Source organism: Malaclemys terrapin, chromosome 22 (genome assembly GCF_027887155.1).
Source record: "Malaclemys terrapin pileata isolate rMalTer1 chromosome 22, rMalTer1.hap1, whole genome shotgun sequence".
Classification (NCBI taxonomy): Eukaryota; Metazoa; Chordata; order Testudines; family Emydidae; genus Malaclemys; species Malaclemys terrapin.
Window position 1 is genome coordinate 16,704,914 of NC_071526.1, and position 23,413 is coordinate 16,728,326.

A 23,413-nucleotide genomic window follows, 5' to 3' on the forward strand; every position below is an offset into this window, starting at 1 on the left:
CTATCAGGGATGGTCTAGACAGTATTTGGTCCTGCCATGAGGGCAGGGGACTGGACTCGATGACCTCTCGAGGTCCCTTCCAGTCCTAGAATCTGTGAATATTAATCGATGTATTACTGAAACATGTTGTTAGGTTAAAAACACCCACAAGCAGCCTTTCAGGTACAACAGTAGAAAGGCCAAACAATGTTAATGGTTTATTGATGAAATGCAGACAAGCACAAGGATTACCCCAGAAACTGTGTACAATAGAAACCTCTCAGAGATAGCACTACACAATGGGAACTGTCTGACCCAGGTCACAGCAAAAGAGCTTTCCAGCAAGTGGGAAGAAGATATAAAAGGGGGACAATGACATCATGATGATACCTCACTCCCCCTACAACACACCTGGAAACACCTGAGGAACAAAGATGGAACTGGGGGAAGTGCTGGTCTCAGGCTAGAGGGATTTCTAGCCTGTGTATGAAAACCTGGGAAACCCAAGCTTGAAAAGCCAAGGTAGCTTGTGCCTTAAGAATCTGCCAGCCTGTTTATCACCCAGGGTGAGAATTTGCTAATTCGTATCCTATCTATCTAGTGTGTTAAGCTCAGTTTGTGGTTTTGTTTATTTACTATGGTAATCTGCTTTGATCTATTTGCTATCACTTAAAATCTATCTTTTGTAGTTAATAAACTTGTTTTTGATTTGTCTAAAACCAGTGTGTGCAAATCCTAACTGGGGGCAGAAAGCTGTTGCATATCTTCCTCCACATTGAGGGAGGGGGCGAATTTTATGAGCTTACGCTGTACAGTTCCCTGTGTAGTACAAGATGGTATAATTTTGGGTTTACCCTTCAAAGGTAACTTGAGTAACTGGACAGTTCCTTAGATGAGTCTTCCCAGGCAGAGCTGATCTCAGGATCTGTGTGAACCTGCAGCTGGGTGTGTCCCTAACTGTATGTGTGCTGGAAGGGGATTGAGAGCCTGTCACAGCTGTACAGTGAAAAAGTAGCCCAGGTTGATGGGTCAGGCGGGCTTAGTGGTATCCCAGTTCCAGGTGGCACCCTGAGGGGGGGGAGGGGAAAACCTGTAACAGTGAGGACACTAAATAAAGTTAGACACAACTTCCAAGCGACCCTAAACACTGTAATGCATGCAGATATGCGACTGTCTTCTCATGCCATCGTCAAGTGCTAGTCCCTGATGTGGCCAAATCTGTGTCACGCTGAGATGTAGTTATACTCCAAAAGGTACAAAATCACACTGTGAGGTTCCCTATTGATTCCCTTGGTGATTACAGATCAAATGTGCAATGGTTACAAGTCAAAAGATTTTTCCCACTGGGGAAAAAAAACAGCAAAAAACTGGGATCTGAGTCGCTCTTCAGTTTGTCTCCTACTGTACATCATCCCAAGAAATGAAGACTGCAATTAAAACTTAGCAGACAATTTTTGTAATGATGTGTGAGACAGGATAGCCCCCAGCTTGTTTTTTGGTCTCTAGTTGTTAGCTAAGCAGGATTTGCAGGCAGGAGATAGAATTACTTTGTCAAAAATCAAGATAAAAAAATTAGTGATGGTGACCCCAATTATAGAAGAGGCTGGGTCAGGGAAGCATTTTCCACAATAATGACGCATATCTTAACTTTAATAAAATATCTTACATTTACATACCACTTAGAACTGGTTGGGGGAAAAGTGATTTCCCCCCTCCCTCAAACCATTTTTCATGGACATTTCATTTTTATTACTTTTTTTTATCACTTCTGTTATTATTCGTATCAATGTAGCAGCTTGAGGCCCCATCGTGCTAAGTACTGTACGTATACAGAGTGAGAGACAGTCCCTGTCTCAAAGAGTTTATAATCTAGAAAGACAAGTTAGACAAAGGGAGTAGAATTATACCTCTTTTACAGACGGGGAACTGAGACAGAGAATAAGTGACTTATCCAAGGTGGTTGTGGCAGAACCAAGAACCGAGCCTAGATCTCTTGAGTTCCAGTCTAAAGCCACAAGACTGTCTTTCCTCACTAATCACACTTTTCACCCCAAAGGGCTGGGCTGGGATGGGAGGATGGCAACTAATAGGTGCACAGTTTGCTGTAGGGCAAAGAGATTTTGTCCAAGGACCACTATGGTGGATGTGTTGATCAACGTGTGGATTGTGTGATATGTTGATGAGTGTGTCTAAATGCCTGAATAATAAATTTGCCTCAATATCTCCCTGATCTCTTTTTCTGTCTTTGAGTTCAGGCCCCCAGGCACACTGAAATTCTAAGATGTTCAAAGGTTTTCTGAGTGTGGTGTCGAAGAAAATGTTTTTGCGTCAGGAGCAGAACTGTGTGAATGAAATAGAAAACCAGTTAATTCCCCTGGTTTCTGGTTTTGCTGTGGACCTGAAACTTGGTCCAGGATAATTGATATATGCCCTGAAGCTGATGCACCTTTCGGGGAAACCTGGCCTTAGTACCAGGAGAACCCCAAGGATTTAATGTTTAAGATGAAAATTGTGCAAATCTTGTTGCTTTGGCACCAAGCGTTTTGGGGTATAAATGTACAAACCTCAAAGCAAAACTCAGAAGGAGAAGGAAGGTGATTGAATTTGTGCTGTCTAAACATCACTGCTCCCTGATATAGAGTTGCCAGCCCTTTTAGCAACATAAAACTGAAGAGGTTTGGTCAGCTCTCCTAGAAACAATTAACGAGAGTGACTAGACCTACTTTCTAGTGAAGCTTTTTGACGCTCCAAATAGAAAGGAAAATTATGAACCCCGTTTGTAAGGTAAAAGTTCTTTGGGCATGAATTCTTTCTGAAAGAAATGACTGCTGCCCCCTCAGCCTCCAGTCTTTGTAGTCAAAAGGAACTGAACTGTGAAGACAGCCAGTGAAATCATTCCAGGAGTGACGGAGTAATTTATCTATTGCCCAACTTTGTGTCTGAAATAGCCAGCAGTGCCAGCTGCACGCAGGAGCTGAGCTAAAGGTGTCTGCCCGTGTCTCTGACTCTCAGCATACTGCTGAATGAGCTGTAGCAAGCAACTGAAAATGTGTATTCAGACATTCAGCCACTGTCCCCATCTGACCCCAGTAACACGCCTCCCCCTCACCCCGAAACCTTTCAGAGCAGCCCATATAATAATGGTCTGATCCTGATCTCATTTAAGTCCATGGTAACATTCCCTTTGCGTTGAATGGAGCAGGCCCTAAATTTCGACCCATCTGGTTGTTCATCAAAACTTTGTTTTCCTGCAGAATTAGTCTGTCAGAGTCAGAAACCAGACACCAGGGGAAAGCTCCTGAACTCAAGATGTCAAAAGCATCTGGTCTGCTACATAGTGATCGTGGACTCGAACAGTTTCCTGACGGAGCCAGGGACATTTCCTCCCGTGACGGTTATTTGTCGATTTCACTCCATTGGCTTGAGCTTGAGTTTCCGTAAGTAAAGCCACAGCTGATGTTCAGCAAGTGGCGATTTCCATTGTACCCCACATAACATTTCCTGCCTTTCTCCCACCCTTCATCTATTTAAACTGTAAGCTCCTCAGGCCAAAAACTGTCTCTTATTATGTGGATGTACAACACCCAGCACGTGGGCGGCTCCAGGTGCTACAGTAATATAAATAATTAATAATAATAACAACAACAACAACTACCAATGTTCTAACTGTCTGGCAACTGAAAAGCAGTCACTGACTTGTCATGCAGAATAACCCCCACTGGCACTTAGTTTATTGATTAGACTCCACCATAGGTTGGGACCTCATCTATTATGCTCACTGAGGCTATGGCTACACTACAAGGCTTTAAGTGACACGGCTGTGCCGCTAAAGGCATGGAGTGTAGCTGCTCTTTGTCGGCAGGAGAGAACAGGCCTGCCAACAAAAAACTTCCATCCCCCCACAAAGCGCTATTCACACTGGCGCTTTTCATCTGTAAATCTTTTTCAGAGTAACAGCCGTGTTAGTCTGTATCCGCAAAAAGAAGAACAGGAGTACTTGTGGCACCTTAGAGACTAACAAATTTATTAGAGCATAAGCTTTCGTGGACTACAGCCCACTTCTTCGGATGCATATAGAATGGAACATATAATGAGGAGATATATATACACACATACAGAGAGCATAAACAGGTGGGAGTTGTCTTACTAACTCTGAGAGGCCAATTAATTAAGAGAAAAAAAAAAAAAAAACTTTTGAAGTGATAATCAAGCTAGCCGAGTACAGACAGTGTGATAAGAAGTGTGAGAGTACTTACAAGGGGAGATAGTCAACGTTTGTAATGGCTCAGACTCCAAAGAGAGACTGCAGAGCTAGAATTGATATGCAAACTAGACACAATCAACTCCGGTTTGAATAAGGACTGGGAATGGCTGAGCCATTACAAACGTTGACTATCTCCCCTTGTAAGTACTCTCACACTTCTTATCACACTGTCTGTACTCGGCTAGCTTGATTATCACTTCAAAATTTTTTTTTTTTTTTTTTTCTCTTAATTAATTGGCCTCTCAGAGTTAGTAAGACAACTCCCACCTGTTTATGCTCTCTGTATGTGTGTATATATATCTCCTCATTATATGTTCCATTCTATATGCATCCGAAGAAGTGGGCTGTAGTCCACGAAAGCTTATGCTCTAATAAATTTGTTAGTCTCTAAGGTGCCACAAGTACTCCTGTTCTTCTTTTTGTAAATCTTTTGTCGTTCGGGGTGCGTGTGTGTTTTTTTTAACACCCCTGAATGACAGAAGTTTTGCTGACGAAGTGCCAGTGTAGACAAAGCCTAAGAGTGGTTCCATAAAGATTTAGCAGTCCATTAGTGAAAGGGCCCATAGTTAAAAACCCCATCACTAGTCACCATACCAGTCACCATAAGGAAAACTGCCCCAGGAAATAAAATACTGGACGCTGTGCTGCCTGGCATATACCCGACTGCAGCTAGGCCAACACATTCACCATTCAGTGATGAGAACTGGACATTGTCCTTGTGGGTTAAAAACATTCCAACCATGCCAAAAAGCAACAGCAAATTGTCTTTAGGAAACAGTATAAATGAGCGTAAGCAGCAAATTCACCATTTTGACTGTTTTCCAATTGCCCATAGCTACACTTGTTAAATTGAGTGCTGTGTGCATAAATCAAAACAGGATGTTTTCTTTTACCTAACAATGGCAAAGCTCTGTGCCAGTTTTTAAGTGTGTTTTCCTGTGTGGATCCAATTTGAAGTTTTAAACACATTTTTCCCTATAGGTCTATATACATATTGCACATATACACACAGCCAGCCGGTCTAACTTAGCAGGTTTGGGGTTTTTTTAAGAGAAGGTTAACGAAAAATAAACAACTACCATCCTTGTTGATTTTTATTGTGCCCTTGGGTGCAATTAAATGTTGAGATTGTTATTGAATTTTCTTGACAGATTGAATTTTCCTGTTTAGGAGGCACATACATACACTACATACCTACATCCTTTTCTGGGGCTAAGGCATTTCAGAAACAATTGTACTGGTGTGATAAAGACTATGGTGCATGCCGAGGAATACTCAGGAAATGGAGACATCCAATAATTAAATGGACACTATCAGGGCCGCTGTGTGTTTTAAGATTTGAATGGCTGGAATTTTTTCCTTATACTTGTTTGCAAATTTTATTTTATTTTCTAGCCAACTATTTTAGAATTTTTATTTTTTATTTTATTTTAGGGGTCTTGTAAGTAACCCAAAATTTACATGCAACTATCTATTATTTAGGTACTTATATGGCTTCCCACTGCTGTAGAATCTGACCATCTCACATTCTTTTAATGTATTTAGCCTCCCAGCACCCCTGTGAGGTAGGGAATAGCTATTATCTCCATGGTAGGGATGGGGAACTGAGACACAAAGAGATTAAGTGACTTACCCTATGTCACACAATGAGTCTGTGGCAGAGGAGGGAATTTAACCTTGTGTCTCCCAGGTCCAGGCTAGCATCAATAAGAAACACTGCATGCGGCTCTGCTCTTATAAGGAATCCAACAATTTAAAAAACCCTGTGTGGGTGTGACTGACTTAGCGAGCGTGAATGACTCAGCAAACCTGTGTGTGTATCTAGCCCTCACAAGTAATTACATGATAACAAATCAGCTTGGTTTTAGGAGCTCTCCTGCAATTACAAACCAAGCCCATCCCTCCAGGGCTACCCTACAATAACTGACAAGGAACTTTACACTAAAGATCAGTGTCACGTGTGAAATGTGGGTAGTGTTGTCTTCTACACCAAGGTGGAGAGGATATTTGACTATACTGGAAAAGCTATAAACCAGTAAATGGCAGTAAAAAGAACACGCAAAACAGGTCCACATATGAGGAAGGGTGCAGCAGAGCAATTCTGATTTACACCAGCTGTGGATCTGGCCCAGACAGTGCCCTTTTGTCCTCTTCCACGGACATGGGCAAAAACCCGTGTTTACTAATTTAAGATGGCATTTGCAGGGGAAAAGGGAGAAATAAAAATCTGTTTACTAGGTGCTGATTGCCCCAGCCGAGAGCCAAATGCGGACAAGTCATTCCACCAACAATTGGAAATAGATAGTGTCCATGGAGTCAGACGCTGTTTTTTCAAACCTTTCAGCAGCTCTTTTTTTATCCCTTCACAAGTTGTCCACCCAATATTACAGTTGTTATTGTTACGCTTACCCAACAAGCAAACAGTTAACCTGATCAGATTGCAGTCTTTCCCATAGTATCTGTCCATCAGCTGTCTAGCTATCCTGGAAGATATCTGTGAGCAATAGCGCACATCAGGGTGTAATAGTAATACTGAACACTTCTATAGCACTTTTTACATTTGTAGATCACAAAGCATTTAACAAAGGCCACCCCAATGGATCCTTCCCAGATTTTACACAGGACAGGCAGTATCATGTGAATGGTCGTGTAATACAGACATGACCAGTTTTTGTAGATGGGGAAACTGAGGCTCGGAGCAGTTGTGAGTCACTCTAGGTCACACAGCCCGTCTACATTAGAGCTAGGGATAGAATTCAGACCTTTACACTCTTGAGTCTGATCAAAAACTCCCCCAAAAGCATATTAGTTTATCAGGAAAAAGAACAGAAGTACTTGTGGCACCTTAGAGACTAACAAATTTATTAGAGCATAAGCTTTCGTGGGCTACAGCCCACTTCTTCGGATGCATAGAAGAACCACTGTGACGGGTTGGATCACAGAAACTCCCTTGGGAGCTGCCACCTGATGTGCAAAGACTACCTCTGCTCCTGTTTTCCCTGCCAGCTCAGGACTCCAGCACCCTGTCTTGCTGAGCCAGACACTCCCGTCTGCTCCAACACAGACCCAGGGTCTGAATCACTTGTCCCAGAGCTGCAAGTTTACCTGAAAACAGCTCACAGAAGTGTGCTTGTCTTTAGCACTCAGATGCCCAACTCCCAATGGGGTCTAAACCCAGATAAATCCGTTTTACCCTGCATAAAGCTTATGCAGAGTAAACTCATAAATTGTTCGCCCTCTATAACACTGATAGAGAGATATGCACAGCTGTTTGCTCCCCCAGGTATTAATACATACTCTGAGTAAATTACTAAATAAAAAGTGATTTTGTTAAATACAGACAGTAGGATTTAAGTGGTTCCATTCAGAAGTGGGCTGTAGCCCACGAAAGCTTATGCTCTAATAAATTTGTTAGTCTCTAAGGTGCCATAAGTACTCCTGTTCTTTTTGCGGATACAGACTAACATGGCTGCTACTCTGAAACCTAGTTTATCAGGGATAGCATAGGGTTAGAAACAGTGTTATCTGCTGGCTAGAGCAGGGGATTGGGAATTAAGACGTCTGGGTTCGATTCCTGGTTCTGTCACTGATACACCGTGTGATCCATGGCTGTCAATTAATCTAGCCGTGCTTCAGTTTATTCAGTAGTAAATGTGGCTGTCTTACCTACCTTACAGCAGGGCTGTGTAATCCATGTGTAGGGTTTAATCCATGATTATGGAATGCTGTAGGAACACTGAGCAAGGGATGTTTTGGAAGAGCAAAGCACAAGGATTAGAGTTTTTATTTTCTAGATGATTTGATTAGTATTTGTGTTATGATGCTGCCCCGCGTGGTTGCATGTTTCAGCATTGCATTTGTGGAGATAGTTGTATAATGGTTATCACTCTTGGCACTCACACCTCATTTTCTAATGAGGATCCCAAAGCCCTTCCCAGAAGTGGGAAAGTCTTGTTATGCCCATGTTACAAATGGGTGAAATGAAGGCACCGATTGGGGAAGTGACTTATCAAAGGTGACACAGTAAATTAGGGGCAGAATAGAACTAGGAATAGAACCCAGGTTCACAGGTCGCAGCCTGAGCGGCTGGACCAGGCTACCTTCCCATCATGTAACACATGAATGACGCTTTATGAAGCTGAGATGATTCTTTGTTCTTATTTAGCCTGTCAGCCCGAGCTCCACAGATGCAGCTTTCAGCCTCACTTCCTCATCTTGCTGTGGGCTTAAATAAAAATAAAATTAAAAATGGAGCTTTCTCTAATCAAACGGGAAAGGACTCCTGCAGCGAGAAACCCCAGGCTGCTCCTCCTCCACCCAGGCCAGGCTAGGATGGTGAGATCCCTTTGTCATGCAAGTAATCGGATTTTGCCCAAGCTTACTTGAGTCTAGCTCACCTGTGGTGAACTGTGGTTGTCGAGGTTTCAACTGGCAAGGTTTCCATTGCTGAGCACTTGTTTCATGTGTTGTTTGTTTTGACAGATGGGTGTTAAACACTACCGAGGTAAAGGGGTTTTGTCAGTTGATATTTAAATCAGGAGTTCGGTTCTCCTGGGATGCCGAGTGAACTATTAGCAGGATGAAAGGCAGCTCACTGTAGTGCTCGCTTTCATGCACACAGCAGCTTTGCATTGGTGTCCTATGAATATGGAAAATCTCCCACTCATCTGACCCGCACCTCCTGAAGCAGTGGTGATTATTGTTAAGATGGAAAGAATGTGTCTTCCCCATCTAGAGATGGTAAAGCTCCTTGCTGAGGGCCCTGTCTCACACTGAAATTGAAGGAAAAGCTACATGGGAGCTGGATGCTCCAATCATGCAAGATGCTGAGCACCCAGTGCTATCACCGCCTGGCATGCAGCGAGTTAACTGGCTCCTCCACTTGGAGCTATTACCGTGTCCTGATCTCCAGTCATTTGAAGAGTGTTTACTCTACACCTGGGATGGCAAGAATGGAGAATCGATTGGAGTTTGCAGGTGAAAATGGATTGTAACCTGCTGTCCATAGTGTCAATGGAGCTGATTAGCACATGCGTCTGTCTCCAATGGATTGATCTCACAGGTGAGAATCATTCAGAGACCAGCTAGGGCCATGGCCCTCCTTTAGGGTGCTCACTCAGTGCAGCCCTCGCTGTGTCATTGTTCAGTCTGTGTCGACAAGGGGACGGTCACTGCAAAAAGCAGCAGAATGAGTGTATTTTGGACTTAATCTAACCAACGATCACTGGGACATGGGAAATGTCGGTGCTACTGTACAGGATTAGTTCATAAGACTCCCCAATAGCATAGTATGATGCATTCCCTTCCTACTGTATTACAGCTCAAAAAGAGAGCAGACATTAGGGAGATTAATAGGATGCCCATCTCATATTACCAACTGGGTTAGAATTGAATTTGCTTTTACCTAGCACCTTTCAGGGCCCAGATACCTCAAAGCACTATAGAAAGCAGTTCATTAGTTAGTGATGCTGTTATTATTTATATTCTGGAGAACATTTAGAGGCCCTAATTAAGGATCAGGGCCCCATTGTGCTAGGCACTGTACAAACATCTAGTAAAGTGACAGCCCCTGCCTTAGAGAGCTGAGAGTCTTGTGCAGTGGCTCTGCTGTAACTGTGTCTGCCCTTGCATGCTTCTTGGTAGCCTTGGACATTAGAAGCAGTTACGTTAAGAGAGGGAATTTAGATGGAGGCACCAAGGGTGATATCTTAGGCCCATTGAAGTCAATGGCAAAACTCCCACTGACTTCAATGGGGCCAAAATTTCACCCCCAGATTCTATGTCATGGGATTTTTAATGGCTGCTATGGATAACCCACTGGTGATGGACAAGAAAGGACTTTGCTTCAGTATAATCTCCGTGGACACAATTTAATGAAATTGCAGAAATATTCAATCACTAAATCATCACCTAGTAATAGGATCTTATATTTACATGGTGCATAGCATCAGCAAGGTGAGTGATAGACTTTATGTGATTAAGGAATCCCTTCACCTACAAGTGCAATGCAGCCACATCTTGGGTGGAGCCTGTCAGCTCTTAAACAGCATTTAGCAACTCTACACAACAGGTAAAGGCAGGAAGGGACAAAGAATCCCATATCTAGTTGAAACAGCCAGGAGGATTTAAATGGGCAAAATCAGTGACCCAAAATGGAATTCAGTCAGGAGACTGGGGTTAACATCCCTGCTCTTGGAGAAGTTGCCATGGTATGATTGTTCAACAGGGACAAGTGCTCAGTGAGACTAAAGGATAAATCAGAAATGTCCAGGTACCTTAGTAAGATAGCTGCTCATAACTAAAATAACCCCAGGAATGCCTGGACTACTTGGAGATCAGGGACCACTTCATCCCTGGTATGACTCCACTAAGTCAACATCATATTAGCACCTTCACTCAACTGAGGCCCCAGGTCTGGAGTAACAAGAGCAGGTGCAGGTCATAACCGGAATGTATCCACAGAGCTGTCTGGGGGCTCAAGTCAGCTGGGGGGCAGATCAGGACTGCAGTGCATTGATAGAGCTGCAGGTGGGCTCAGAACTAGAATGGAGGTAGCAGTGCTGTGGGCCAGGAGCAAGGTATTTTAGGAAAGCTGCGTGGGAAAGCCTGCCTGAGCTGTACTTCTTTCTAGCCAATGATCTCAACCCCTCCCTTTTCTGAAGGCCAAGTACACGCAGAAATTAAAAAAAAAAAGCCCACATCACAATATGGGTCAAAGGATCCCCTTTCTTTTAACAGGAAGGAGCTTTGCAAGTTGGTACATGGACTGCTTACTTTATAATGATATTCAGAAACATAGAAGTCATTTCTATTCTTGAGAGTAAGAGCCAAGAATAGGCTGGTTTCATTACACATTGCAGGAGAATTGCCACAGTACAATCCATTGCTATGGAGAGATGCTTCTACTGCGGCCACTGTCTAATTCCAGAAAGGCAGCTACTTCCACACATGGATGTTGCAATGGAAGGTGTGCTGGGGGACACGCTCTGGACCATCATGTACCAAGATGTAGCAAGACAATCTCAACACTCCAGAGGTAAAACATGCAGTGGGAAAGGTCATTTAACATGGCCATTTGCTTAGTGCTGCTTCAGCCTTGAAAGGAAGGAATCTGTTGGGGTTCAGAGCTTTGATCTGGTGCATTATATAGACGGGAGAGCTGTAGCATTCAGATCTGGATTCCGACTTTCCCAGAGTTTTGGGATGTTCCGATCTGTGATTCTGCCACGGAACCGCTGCATGCTTTTCTATTGCAATCTCAAGAGAGCTTCCCCGGTAGAACTTTTTTCATGCAGGTCCTAGTTTTATGCCATGTAGGGGCCAGGCAAGGAATTGAAACGTATTCATTAAATCAAAGAAGTTGTGTGAAGCATATCATCTGGGTTGTTGTGTTTCACTCATTTTCATTGTATCCTCCAGTTCGGTGCTCCTGTTTGATCTTTTTGGGAGCCTGGGAGGTACAGTTCAGAGCACACTTGTACTCCAACAGCTGCATGAGGTGAAATAGTTCAGTGCGTCCAAAAATGATTTCCAATTTCGAGCAGCATGAGCTGTAACTGTGGAGGTCTGTGGAGGCTAGTGTAATGATCAGATTTCACAATCAGTTGCTAATCTTGAAATCAAGCCATGGGAGAGAAAAAAGCAGCTTCACGTTATTTGATACTTTTTTCCCATTGAGAACAGACCAGACAGGAAATCAAGACTCAATGAGCTTTTAACAAAACAAATGGAGACTTCTTTAATGCTCTGGATGTTTCATAGACAGCAGCATCAATTCAAACCTTCCTCTCCAATTTCTCTAACTCTGTCCTTCTGTTTGAATTCCTGCAGGTCAGTGAAATGTCTGTCTTCTCGCCATTTCCTGTGTTTCAAAATTGGGGAAAGCACAATCAAATTGTCATCATGCTTATTTGGTTAATTACTTGCTTAGTTACTTATTCAGCTAATTAAAAAGACTGGCCCCTGCAAATTCTAAGGAAATTCGGAGAGGCAGTTTGGAGACAGGATACAGGGTGAAATGGACCATTACTCCAATCCAATGTATAGTAATTCTTTATATTCCTTCATTTCCACTGTGTCACTTCTATACATAGTTCATTAAGGATTCTGGACAACCACAAGAGAAAAATAAATCTTTGGCTAGAGATTCATATTATTTGTTAGGATCCATTTAGCATTAATCCAAAGCAGCATGGAAGACCAGACCACATATTTTAGGGTTCCTTTTTTTGTTGAAAGAAATGCACTGCTCCACAGGTCATAAGATGTCTGTAATTATGACCCTGAATAGATAGAAATGTTGTTTCTTGAGACAAATTCTATCTGACAGTTTTTACAGTACGTTCGTTCAGAGCAAAATGCCCTGTCCCCTGTCACCCGGATTGAAATTATTAAGAAAGACAGACATTTCACTGACAACTCTAGCCTCGGGGGGAAAATATTCCTTCTGTTCCCCTCTGAAGGTCAGAGCTCACATAATGCAAAACACTTACAACACACACACACACATACACACACGCATGCACAAAATAAAACTTTCTCTTCACTGGAGCTTTATAGCAAACAGGAGCCCATTTCATACACATTTAATAGGAAATTCAATAAAAAAGGATGATCCTTATCATTTTTTACCATAAAGCTCATATTTTTTCCAATGTAATTTCTATCTATCTGTTATGTATGCACGCACATATAAACACTCACATAAATATATAGTCATATATGCATACATACATATATATATTAGAGAGAGAGAGAGATTAAGTAGCTGAGCAAATAATTCAATGTGATTTTTTTCCTCTGACAAATTTCACCTGGGAGAAGATCAGTTTCTTTGTTATTTGAAAACAAATGATGATTTTATTTTCTCGTCATTTTAAAAAAGTATCTGTGATCGAATTATATTCACTGTTCACTAGCCAAGTTGTGATGTTGACTTTGGATTGGCCAGATAAGTCACATGGCATTGTTTCCATGCCAGGATTGGATGAGCACACATGTGCTTTCCATCTGAACACTTACTCATGTGTCTCTATATTTGAGAGGCTGTTTGTGCTGTGGAAGACGCAAGGCATGGATGGCTCCTTTCTCTATCCACAGGTCTGATTGCATGTGTTAATATGAAGGTACACGGCAGCATATGAGCTGTCATTCACTAAGATTTGTGTGGGCAGCACTCAGCTCACTTAATTTAGGGCTGCAAATTGGACTTGAGCCAAGGGTGCCAGAGGTGAGAAACTGGAGTTCAGTTCATTAAACTCCTTCCATTGCAACATCCCCATCTTCCAGCTCTTCACCATGCTGACCGCAAGTGTGTAGTCTTGGCCTTGTATCATTTGTACTAAATATCTTTGAGCCTGAACCAAACTGGGTATGTGCTTTAGGCCTTTCTTTGTGAATGCTTTCTGGATCAGGGCATGACAGCCTGGCTTTATGTTCAGAATTCTGGAGTCAGTTTTGCTTGGGAGCTTGGGGCTACCCTTTGTGATTTGACCACGCTATGCTATGGTCCTAATGCCCTTTTAGTCAATAATCCTCTGCTTGTCTCCAGAGCTCTTTTAAATGTTAGTGAATTCAGATGACACCCCTGTGAAGTAAGTCAGTATCATTATCCCCACTTTATCGATGGCGAAAGTCAGGCACAGCAAGGTTTAATGGAAAACCCCAAATCAGCAAGCGAGTCAGTGGTAGAGATGGAAATAGAACCCAGGATTCTTGGCTCCCGGTTCGCATCACTGGACTACACTTGCTCTCAGCCACAAAGAGAGTCCTGACCCTTAATCTCCTACTCTAGGCACCACACTGTACTCCCTCCTAGCACTAAAGACAGAACCCAGGAGTCCGGTCTCCCAGTCTCCTGCTTTAACCACCAGATCATGTTTCCCCTGAAAGCTGCATATAACTTTTGTTGTGGAGAGCAAAATAATTTCTAGTTGTGCCTCAGTTATTCCACTTCAGACATACCCAGGCCCTCTGTCCTCCTAACATCCTGCAATCCCCTCTTAGAGCTGGTGTCTTGACATTTCTTACATTGGTGGATGCTCTTGAAGAGAACAGAAGTGATGTTAAATGGAATTCATAGTGCCAGGTTCATAGCTTTGGGCCTATGCTGAGGCTAAACTTCTCCAGATGTATGGAGATCCAGCTTCGAGTTGGCTTTTGCATTTGCTTACGTGCTATTGTTATTCTTCACTGAGTGCCATATGGGCACAAGGTGCTCTGGAAGCATGACAAAGGCCCTCCCCTGAAGAACTTACAGTCCCTTAAGGATTCAGTCCTCCAGGCTGCTGAGTGCCTCCTCGAAGGCGCTGCTCCCGTTCAGCTTCTTGTGTTGAAGTCAATGGGAGTTGAAGATGCACAGCTCTCCCACAGGATCAGGCCCTAACTCAGATTGATACAATGCACTGGACGCCAGCTGAAATGCAAGACTATGAGGAGCTATTATGAATGAGAGAAGCAAGGGCAAGTTGTAGAGCGGCTTGAAAGAGGAATTGGAAGGTGCTTCTCACATGAGGAATGGGAGGTTTTGCCAGGCCCGGGGAGGTGGAATGGAAGAAGGAAAGAAGCTAAGTGGGAGAAGGGCAGAGAGGGATAAAGGCAGCAGCAGTTATGGGAGAACATCTAGGGGAGCAGAAGAGCTCAGGGATCTGACCTACAACACCAGCGATCTAGCCCTTGTGGCCTGGCTTCCCCTCTCTCAAGGAAACCCCAACTCCTGGACAGCATGATCTTTTCAAATTCGTAAGAAATGTAAACTTTTCTTTCTTCTTCTTCTCTCTCTTTATTTTTTTATTTAAGTTTAATTCTGAACAGCCGGCTGCGTTCAGCCTGACTGGTTTGTTATGGCTTATAATTTGTGTTAGGATTAATTAACTAATTACCGACAAATGTCCGTTGGCAAGATTCTGCTTCTGCTTGTCAACTTGAAGTATTTAATTATTTTAATCATTTACTTTCATCTTCAGAATTTATGCTCTTCCAAGAGCGTTTCTAGGCATCTTTTAATTATTATTCTGGGTTTTTTGTTCTGGGGTGGTGTGTGTGTGTGTGTGTGTGTGTGTGTGTAGGGATGGGGGATGGTATAATTTCTCATTAACTATTTCAGCAAGGCAGTGTGCATTGCTACCTCCTAGAAACTTGTCCCTGATTCTTAAGCCATGGCTCAGAGGGAGACAGGCTGAGATCAAAGTTGTGTGGGTGCATAAGAAGGGATGGGTGTATGGTACATAAGCACTAAGCAGGGGGCAGCTTACCAAACCTGTTTCAAAAGAGCCATCCCTTTCTTGGATAAAGATTTTTACAGGGTTTCTTGGGAACAGACCTTGGTCACACCACTACATTCAGCTTCTTATTCTATGAACCCAGTCCTACATAGATATATGCACATGGTAGCCTTTATTCACTCTGAGTGGTCCCACTGCCTAAAGTTAAGCACATAACTTAGTAAGTAAGTAAGTCTGTTCCTAATTGTCTTTGGGTTCCAAACCAAGACCCTCCTCTCCACTAGTAATAAAGTAATAAAATAAAATAATGGGAAAATGTCCATTGATACAGCATCTTTCATCCTTAAAGGATCCCCCCCCCCCTTTTTTTTTCTAAATAAGGTAGAGGCCAAATTGCATGCTCACTTATACTCCATTGACTTTAATGGGGCTGCAGGGGGGCATGTCAGTGAAGAATTTAGTGGTATAGACATACTGCAACTGCTACTCCTCTGAAATGCAGTCAGCTCTGGGGTGGGAGGGCAGCAGACAACTAGCTGAATGACAGTGGAGAGAGGGGAACTTTCAGCAAAGGGCAGATCCCTCTGTTCTTATTGAAAGTGCTATGGGATCATCAGTATCATGGGCCCTTCCTAGGAATCCCTGTATTAAAGGGTGATCTGCTATTTTTAATACATCTAGTGGGAGAAGGACATCCATTGAAATATATATGCAATTTACTCAGTGAATTCTATGTCCTTCAGAACATGTTGAACCCTTAATGTTCCTTCCCATCTTTTGGCTTAAATTCAGAACAAGGCACCTAGTTACATCATAGTTTTCACTTGCCATTCAGTTTGTACGCAAAACACATGCTCATATACAATACACTGATATATACACAATATGTATACTGGTACAACATATAGACATGCTGGGTGTCCGATCAATATGCATGTATAAGGTGTACACACAATATGCTGGTATACATACAGCACATTTGCAACATACCGTACCCAAGTCTGCATGCACAGATATGTGTACAATACCCCGCTATATATACACAATGCATATGGTCTATGGAAGCATATACACAAGCACAGGTGTACATAAGTATACATACACAGGTGCACATAGAGTTTGCAGATACACCTACTGCATAAATATAAAATATATAGATAGCTAGATACACCCATATGCACATACACAATGCCTAGGTATATATAAACAGAAACATAAAATCAAATAAGCATATACACGTAAAGCTAAACACTAAAAAGATCCAATCTCTCTCTTCCTGTCCCTTTCTCTGTCTTTCACATATCAGGCAGAGGGCACTTCTAGAGGGTTAAAAAATGAAAAAGGAAAACAGGATGAGCTGAAAAAAGAAATAGAAAATCACTAACGTTTTCATTATTATGGTTCATCTGATTTTCCCCCCAAAATACTTTATCCTGCCAATGCCCCAAATCCCGAGGTCCGTGCCGAATTTTTACTTTGTGAACAGATCGTCAGCTGATGTAAATCAGCATAGCTCCATTGAAGCTGATTTGCACCTGCTGAGGATCTGGCTTACTGACTTCAGGAGGAGTTTTTCCCAAGTAAGGATTGATGAAGGATTTGGCCCCAAGAATTTTTCTTTTAGGAAACAAATGAATCCCTTGGACCAGAGCGCTGATGAGACTGTGCTATTTAAAAGGTTTCTTCAGGGTACATAATTATATGGAAAATAATTAGGGACAATGCAGCAGTATTATTACTACTTATCATATCACTTGAAAGTTAATCGAGAGTGATCTCTAGAAAAGCACTGGAAGAACCGAAAATGGAACTTCCTTAACTAAGGTTACTCCATAATGTTGCCAGCTTGCCAGACCGCTGTTGGTGACACTGGGCCAAGTTCATCATAGGCATAACTCCACTAAAGTCAATGGGCTTACACCACGGGTGAATTTTCTACAGTATTTCTAAGGCCCTGATACTAGACAGTGCTCAGCCCCCTCATCCCCCCCTCCACCCCGGTGGAAATTGAAGGTGCTCCAATCCTTGTAGGTGAGACTCTAAGGCCTTGGCTACACTTACCCGCTAGTTCGGCGGCTGGCAATCGAACTTCTGGGTTCGACTTATCGCGTCTAGTCTGGACGCGATAAGTCGAACCCGGAAGTGCTCGCCGTCGACTGCGGTACTCCAGCTCGGCGAGAGGAGTACCGCGGAGTCGACGGGGGAGCCTGCCTGCCGCGTGTGGACCGAGGTAAGTTCGAACTAAGGTACTTCGAACTGCAGCTACGTTATTCACGTAGTTGAAGTTCCGTACCTTAGTTCGAATTAGGGGGTTAGTGTAGACCTGGCCTAAGCATTGTTCCATCCTGGGATCAGAAACATGCTAGTTACAATGGTATTTGAATGTAGTTGGCATTAGATGAGTCCTAGAAGAACTTCCCCAAGCAAGGGTTTTACTAGCCATTGTTGTCCGTGGAATGACACGGATTTACACCAGTTAAAGAGCTGCAAATGAGGTAGTTACTCATCTAATGCTCTCATTTCTACCCACAAAATTGCAGTCTCAAAATAAAATGCTGATTTGAGAACCTTTTAAAATGTGGGACTAATTGTCACCACCATGACACTCTACTGATGAATGCTTTAGAAATACAGATAAGATAGATAGGTAGTTGACATTTGGCCAGTTCATTTTGTTTTATTTTTTAAATGTGCCCAAATGCCCAAAGACTTAGTCATGAGCTAACTTTATCAAATCAATAAATCAGTGCATCAATCTCAGAGCGGGACTTATGCTACAATATAGCTCCATGCAGCCTGCAACAAATATACCATGATACACATGGTATATTCCTATACAGTACTGTCTCCTTAGATCTGCATTTCGGAAAGAACAACACCCACTATACCAGTAGACTTGCCTATTGACTCACAGATAGATGCTGTCTGAGAAGCTCTCTACAGTCCATCAGTCCTATTGCCCCAGTTTAATCTGATGCTAAATTTGCGTTGAAACTCTTTTTTTCCAATCCCGGAATAAAGTGTGGACATGGTGCCTGCTGGAGCTACCTGTTGATGAGGAGTTTTGTTAGACGGGGAAGCCTATTCTAAATTCCACTGTTATTACAGCCTCTTGGCAAGAGCCCCTGATTCCTAGGGACAGTGCAGTGAAAAGCTGAAATGCAATACTGGACATGCTGGGGTATTAGACATACTACGTATTGTTATCCCTTCAGATGAGCATACGTTTGTGGATCTGTCAATCTTTTCAGATGACATTCCAAACCCTTGACTTGAAACATGACAGATCCTGCAATGTGCACTTGGAGGGTTAATAAGGGCTCCGTAGCAACTCACCGAAAGCGACATTGCCCTGGTAAACTGTAAAGGAGAGATCTAAATGAGATTAGAAAGATTGTCTTAATTAACTTCAAAATCCCATTAATTAGAAGCCTCACTGCATTAAAAATTGCTTCAGTGACCCGGCCAAACCACAGCTATAAATGCAGACTGATACACAAATGGCACTGGGGCACAGGCAGGAGCTGAATTGCATTCAGCTCTGGGGCTTTTTCAGTTTGACTGTTGTATTCCAGACAGTATTCCGGACTCTTCCCGCAAAGTGATGTCTGTAATGCAGGTGAGAGAGGGGAATCTGCACACAGACACTATTATTTTCTCCTCTTTCCCAGCCCAGAAACCCCCTCAGTACACCCTTCCCCAAACAGACAAAGAAACTCAGACATACACACACGCAGAGCTCCAACTCCCTGCCCAAACTCAGACCCGGGCAGGCACCCACACACATATACACATACTCAGAGGCATGGAAACACACACAGAGAAATGCACATTCAGAGACTGATACACAAATGCAAGTTGGCATACACAGTCCCTTTCCATCACCCACCATCACACGCATGTGCACAAACACACATAGCACACACACACATAGGGCCCTGCACACATACACACACAGAAGAATCACCCCTGCTCACACATCCACCTTGGCCATCCACCCACCAACACACACAGACACGTGTGCTCACAATGTGGGTCTCCTTCATACCAAGGACCCTACACTAATTTTGTTTCTCTTTGCAATGTATCTGGAGACCTGGACATTTCTGTGCTACACCTGTAGTTATTTATACCTATTGGACCAAATTTTCAAAAGGGTCCAGCGCTCCGCAGCTCTCAGTGTGATAGTCATTTAGGTGCCTAAATGGGAGATGGGCTTTTATTGAAAATATGGTCCACTGTTTTATCCCTCACAGAATATTTCCATCCTGTTCTTTCCACCTGCCTATGTGCCTGGTCTTGTGTTATAAGAGAAGATGAATAAAAGGGCCCAATTTACCTTCTCTATCCCATTCACTGTATACCTGTATCATGCCCCCTCTTATTTAGCTCCTCTCTAAAGTAAAGAGTCCTGAGGAAACAAAGACAAGAGAGGACAAATATGATTTCACCTGATGGGGCAGCAAAATACAGGATGGCTGTTGCAAACAGCAGCAAGGGAGAAGGCTCTTGAGTCCATAATGATGACATGTGAGAGGGAAGGGGAGGTAGAGAAGTGCCGAATGAACAATGGGAGGGAGGAGCAGAGTGGAGATCATGACACAGGCCTTGAGGTTGCTGGTGGGTTCAATTTCCACCTCTGCTGCGGTGCGACCTAGGATAAATCACTCAATCAATCTGGGCCTTGATTCCCCATCTGTAAAGTGGGGATAATAATGCTTCCTTTCCTCTATCCTTTGTCTGTCTACGCTGTAAGCTCTTTGGGGCAGGGACTGTCCCTCACTATGTGTCTGAAGAGTGCCTGGCACAATGAGGCCCCAGGCTCTGTCAAGGCCTCTACGTGCGACTGTAATGTAAACAGTAACAATAGTGGAAAGATTTAAAAAGAAAACAGGAAATTCTGTGCTGGGAATAGATGGATGTGAGTTTATGTGACACCCTGTCTGGTTCACTCTCTGGTACTGCTAAATGTCATACCGTTCAAAGTCAATTTGAACCACGCCTTCTCCGAAAACATTGCTCCTGGATGTGAACGTGGGCCCGACCCAAACTCCGTGGACTCCTGTCCACGGGGTGTGGAAGAGCAGAGCTGAGTTCACAGGGCTGCAGCAGAGTGTGCGGAGGTGGAAGGAAGCAGCATGCTTTTGAACAGCAAGAGGAAGAAACCACTGCAAAGCGCAATGTCAAATGCAGCAAAAGGAGCAGAGAGCACCTCATCTGACCTAGTTTTAATGCTGTTGAGGAAGGAACCTTCCAGCCATGCTTCAGCAGAGCGCCGAGTCGCGCCTGTGTGCTATGTACCAGGAAGAAAAGAAAAGCGTAGCAAATAAAATAACTGAGTGGGTCAAAGGGGGAGAATAATTACAAGCCCAATAATTAGCTGGAACAGAATCAAAAAGCAACAGCCATCTTCTATGTATGCCAACCAAAAGACTTCTTCTTGGGTATTTATGTGTTTATAGACATTCATCCCTATAGGCAAGCATGAATGAATGTAACCGCCCAGTCTCTCAGTGAGGTAGCTCATCATGATCCCCATTCATCAGATAAGGAAACTGAGGCACACAGAGCGGAGGAGGTGACCTGGCCAAGGCCACACAATGATTCAGTTGCAGAGCTAGGAATAGAACCTTAATCTCTGGGCTCCCGGTCTTGTGTTTTAAGTATCCCCCTCTTACCCCTGAAACCAGCCATAGAGAGAGAGAGCATGACAGGTTTGCAGGAATCGCCACAGGAATCTATTTTCTCTCCCATATAGAACTTGAAAAATCACTGCAGCTCACTGAGGTGCAAGGCTAACATTGGCTCTGAAGGGTATATATGTGATTCCTTATAGGAAGGAATGCCTTGCCCTACTGCAGGCTGATAGAATGAACTTCAATTTTTGCCCCTGGCATTTTTTTTACAGCTCAGCTATTCCATTTAGGACTTCAGAGCCAGTGGAAGGAAGCTCAGATCGCTTCACTGACCAGCCATAACATCTAGCCAGTACATTAACTGCCCTGTTGCCCTGATCTGATGTGGTTTTACAGATAATAGCTACTGGCTATTTAGGCAATGTATAAATTAACATATTCTGCACAAACTAGGAACATATTTAAATTAGGGGAGAGTGCCCTTTATTTGTCAATCATTCAACATCCACATTCAAAGGTTCTTTCAAAAAGACAATTCCAGCCTTTTAAATTATACCTCCTATTTGTCTTAACAAGGGGAAAACATTTTTTGATTGTTCAACTGTTTCTTCTCCCTCTCCTCCCCATTCCCTCCCCCCCATTTAATTAAAACAATAACAATCTGCCCCCCTGGAATTTTGTTCCCAATTTGGCGCAGTAACTTATGACCTTCGAGTCAGAACACCTTTATTTCTGATCATGCTGAAGTTTGCCTGGCATTCCAGGGTCACAGATGCAGAGATAAGGAAGTCAGATCACAAATTAGGAGCCAGAATATGGATACACAGCACAGTCTATGGGACGCTACAGTTGAATGTTATGTAGATGAGATCTCTAAGGCTGTTTTGGTTCCAAACTTTCCCTGTCTTCAGCCATTCTGCTTGTTGCTTGTTGGTGTCTAATGCTGCAAATAAGCTAGAAATGGGCCAAGACTGGAGTTGTGGGTTTGGACAAAATGGAACTCAGTCCTGAAAGCAAAACCCAATCATGACCCACAATATTTTGCAAATCTCAAAACAGCCAGGATTTTGCCCTTCTCTGAAGCGCTATTGCAATTCTGGAAGCAGGTTTAATTTGGTGCAAAATTCCAAATAGTATCTGTGGATACAGCCCTGGAGCCCCAGCTCACAGCCAAACTCCTACTGAAATCAAGGGGAAGTTAGCATGAAAAAGGACAGGGTGGTGTGTACTGAAACACAAACTACCTGTAATGATGAGGCACAGGGGAAAGTTCTGAGCTGTCTATTTCTGTCCTCTACCCAAATGAACTTGGTATCCGGCGTGATGACCAAAATGAAACCTCTGCTCACCCTTCTCCCAAAATGGAAGTGAGCAGCAGAAAGAATTCCATTCAAATGGGAACCTTGTGCTTGCCTGTACTCTTATACTAATCTACCTTCACTTGGACCAGCCAGGCAGGCTACAGACAGGATGCTGTCTCAGTGTTCTAAGAACTGTATCAAGGTTCTAGAACACCCAGCCACTCCCATTGACAAGGTCACTGCAGAACTCGCAACGCTGCCTCAGGGTTCTGGAGCACAAAACACGGTGCTGCTTTTTAAGAGACAGTACGCATTTTTGAGAACACACCTTGGTTCCAAGGAGCAACATTCACTCTGTTTTCCAGGTGCCCTCAGCATGCTAGAACATGTGCCCATTTTTCCAGATGCATCAGACTTCAGGAACATAAAGATGCACTGCATTCAAAGGGGCATTGCTATTCTGGGACCAACATGCAGATAGCACATTCTAAGTGTCATCAGCATTCTAGAACACACAGATACTCTGTGTTCTAAAGGACAGTGACACTCTAGAAATCACAGGCTTTCAGTGTTCTGGAACAAAGTTATTCAAAATTCTGCATGTCACTTCCTGGAGTTTCTATCATTTCCCTGAGAACTGTAAATCCAGTAGAAGTAAATTTCTACATCTTAACAAATTATCAAAAGGTCTTTCCTTCCGCAGCAGCTGTCATAGGGCACCTGCTCTGTCTGGCTAATCTGGCCAATCAACAACAAAATACCCGAGAATGTTCAGTGGGAAAATAACACTTGATACCCGGTTTCCCCTGCAATTATTTCTCTTTGTAAAGAAAACACAATTTAGCCGAGAAGATCCAGATCACCCATGTCTCCAAACCTCTACAACTGTCACATCCTAGCTTTTCCAGATCTTTCCCCAGCATCTATGCAGTAATGCTATTATGGGGGGGGGGGGAGGTGCGGGGAGGGAGTTTTCGGAAAAGGAAAAAATAGTTCTCTGTTGAAGAAAGA